This window comes from Mauremys reevesii, linkage group 17 (assembly GCF_016161935.1).
Source record: "Mauremys reevesii isolate NIE-2019 linkage group 17, ASM1616193v1, whole genome shotgun sequence".
Taxonomy (NCBI): Eukaryota; Metazoa; Chordata; order Testudines; family Geoemydidae; genus Mauremys; species Mauremys reevesii.
Genome location: NC_052639.1, coordinates 23747891 through 23751332, shown reverse-complemented (window position 1 = coordinate 23751332; position 3442 = coordinate 23747891). Strand labels below are relative to the sequence as shown.

The 3442-nt window shown below is 53.8% G+C and overlaps 2 non-coding genes across 2 annotated transcripts; both read right to left on the bottom strand.

Moving 5' to 3' along the window:
* Positions 1-462: 462 nt before the first annotated feature.
* On the bottom strand, positions 463-535 carry TRNAE-UUC. Its single transcript has one exon. It is a non-coding gene; the product is annotated as a tRNA-Glu (tRNA).
* A 1395-nt stretch (positions 536-1930) lies between these two features.
* Positions 1931-2002, bottom strand: TRNAQ-CUG. The gene has a single exon. It is a non-coding gene; the product is annotated as a tRNA-Gln (tRNA).
* Between the last annotated feature and the right edge of the window lie 1440 nt (positions 2003-3442).

The window sequence follows — 3442 nt, the reverse complement described above, 5'->3', positions numbered from 1 at the left end:
GAACTGGGGAGGAGAAGAGACACATGGCAGGACAGGGAAACCGACTCACTCCGAATACATGCAGAGCAGGGCAGGGCGGAGGCAGATCATGCTGGTCCCAGGGTAATTTCGGGGGGTTCTGATTCCCCACTCAGCTGGGGCTCACCTCTGGGCTGAGGAGGATGCAGGGGCTGTGTGTGTGTGTCAGGCTGGGGGAGCTGCCTGGGCAGAGGTGCTGGAACTGGGGGTGCTGAGCCATGTAAATTATCCCGATCTAAACGCCATTGTAGAGAACACTATGCTGGCACACCGCTTCCTGGCAGCCAGAGACTGTGCTTTCTACACCTGCTCCTGTGGATGTGACCTCTCTCCTGATTGCTAAGGAAAGGAGCCTTTCCAGGAAATGGCCACAGCTTTTGGGAATCCGCATGTGGCTGTGAACAGAATTTGGCTCCTGGAACACAAGGCAACTTAAAAGCTGAGCACGCAGACAGGGGCTTGAACCCTGGCCCCTCAGATTGAAAGCCTGATGCTCTACCACCTGAGCTACCTGGGCTTGTTAAGAGCGCCTTCACCGTTCACCACAGGAGTGAGCAGGCAGGCAAAATAGAGGCAAAAGAAAGTCCCCAGAACTCCTCCTCTTTCTGCACAGCCACTGCCTGTCAGCAGGATTCCTCCTCCTCCTCCCTCCTGTGCCTCAGTGCGACTAAATCTCCACAGCTAGACAGCCGGTCCGTCCGCTGCACCCCAATCCCCCATGCCTGAGCCTCCCTGTCAAAGCCCTGCACCTGGCCCCGTATAATTAAGTCTCACATCTCACTGGGAACTCGACTTCTTGTGCCAGAGAGTCTCGCCCCCCCTCAATAGGTGACCCAAGAAACACAGTGTCCACCTTTTCCAAAGAAGCGCATGCAGAAGGCGCCCGCATGGCTTAACGGATAAGGTGCCTGACTTTGAATTAAGAAGTTGAGGGGTCAAGTCCCTTTGTGGTTGTGTTGATGCAGTTTTACCTTCGTGCTGAAAGTCCTGCTCCTTTCAAATCTGGAACCTCTTCTTGGCCGCTCAGGCCAATGCTCTGCCTTCAGCTAGAGCCCCGGGAAGGAGTTGGGGGTTGGATGTCACAAAGGCTGGGGCATGAGCCCCAGGTGCTTCCAGTCTAGCCTTTGCTATTCCTGAATTCCCAAAGGAAATGGACGGCTGCCCGGGCTAGCGTGTGGAGCAGTTTCCCTCTGTCCCTGTGCTTGAGGGGGGTTGCTACATAGCGCCTTGGGAGCCTGGATGTTTCTCTGCTTCTCACCAGCTGGAGAAAAGCCTCTTGGGATAACATCTCCTGCCCCACTGCAAAAGTGAGCATGGAGTATGGGAACGGTAAGAGGCCCCACCAGGGGGGCTGGCCCTGCTTTCCTACCGTCTACTGATGTTGGACACAGAGCATCAGCAGCCACCCCGCATGGTGGTCTGCGGGTGGCCTTCAGTGGGGGTTTGGCATGGCAGGGAGCAGGCTGGCCGGGAGTCTTGTTGCCTGTCTGCTGGCCACACATAGGCATGGTCCTGTCCTCGTCTAGCCCCGCCCTCAGTCGCTCTGTGGCTTATAAGCCTTCCCTCAGAGCTGTCAGCACCAGCCGCCTGTGCTCCACGTGCCCAGAGGAGGAGAGGTGTGCTGGGCTCCAGCCTGGGACTCTGCCTCCCTCCTGCCTATCAAGCCTGGCCCTGGCACTGCTTTCTTCAAGTGCCATGTGAGCAAGAGGAAAAGTGTGGCTACAAGCACCAGACTTGTGGGCATCAGGTGAAGCAGTGAGAATCCCAACCACTAGAGCCACTTCTAAACCCCACCAAAGACCTGGCTCTGGTGGGGAAAGGAGTTAACCAGCAGGAGGGAAATGACCCACTTTTGTATAGCTGGAGACAGGAAAGCACTTTGAGCACCAGATCTTTACCACCAGCTAACACAAGGTCCCACTGAGATTTGAACTCAGATTGCAGGATTCAGAGTCCTGAGTGCTGCCCTTTACACCATGGGACCAGCTTGTACTGGTCTCTCGGGACATTGGTGACTCTCACAGGGCTGGCTTGTGTAAGGGACTGTTGGCCCTTTACTAAAACTTAGTGGGGTTTGGTTGGCTAGTTCCCAGTCCCAATAGAAGGGGGAAGGGCCAATGGGAAATCAGGACCCTGAGACTGACAGGCCCCTGGGGCAATGGTCACCAACGGGTAGGGAACAACCAACGGGTAGGGAACAAGTGAGAATTTGTTAATGGAGAAAAATTCCTGGTGAAAATTGGCAAAGCTGTGCAGATTTTGAAAAGTTCCAGTGAATTTACACATGAAGATACAAACAGAGAGACAAACACGCACACAGAGAATGAGAAAATCACACACTGCACAGGCCCACACAGACATAACAAAAACCAAACCCACACAGCACACAGAGCCATATACACAAAAAGGAAAACCTCACAAAATATAGAAAGAACAAATCCACACCAAAAATACAGCAAAAGCCCACAACAGGAAACACAAAACCCACATATCAAAAGAATACAAAGCAAAAAACAATATTAATGCAAAAATCATACACACATCCATGCACACAGAACTATGCAAGACATCCACCAAAATCACACAGGACCCACATGCACATCAACGTGACAGATGAAAACCACACCAGCATACAGCAAGCCAGGCAGGGTTTGAGTCTCACATTGCAGAGGGTGAGCACACAGGTGGTTTGGGGAGCAAAGACTGAGGGGGAGTCAGGGGCAGTGCTCTGGGCTCTGCCTGACCCCTCCTGACACAGGCAGCTGGTGGAGGGTACAGCCTGGTAGATCTGTGGAATCTGCCCTGCTCTCTGTAAAGCAAGGGGACCTCAGTGTCTTCTGAGCAGGAATTGTATTTTCTGCAGAGCAAACTGATTGGCAGAAGCCATTTGCTTAAAGGAAACTAGGGCTGCAGGTGAGGTTTGAACTCACAACCTCAGCATCACTCCACTCAGCACTGCTCTATAAGTACTGGGCACTAACCCATTGCACCACTGGGCCCTGCTTTCAGGAGCTTGTCTCCATGTTTCATGGCTGGATTAGAGGAGTGGGGGGGTTGCATTAGCTAATACAAATCCATATGAAAGGCTGCAGAATGGCAGCAGCAGAGGTGGGGAGCCTCCTTCCATGTGAAAGAGCTGGTTCCCCCTTCCGTTGCTCAGGGGAAGGTTGGTGCTTTGAGCCCACCTGGTGCTGGAGCATCTGATGGGTGAGATTAACGGGACTCAGGGAGGGGAAGGAAAGGGAGGGGAAGTCTTTCCTATCCCTGCCTAGCTCCACTGGTCTCCTGTGGCCCTTTCGGCTCCCTGCTCCCCTGTTGGGGAGATGCAGAGACAAGCCCCCATCGGGGTGAGTCACCGAGAGGCTGTGTCCCGTGGCGTGTGTGGGGGAGGGTTGGATGGGGCTCAAGGGGAGAAGGTTGTGTG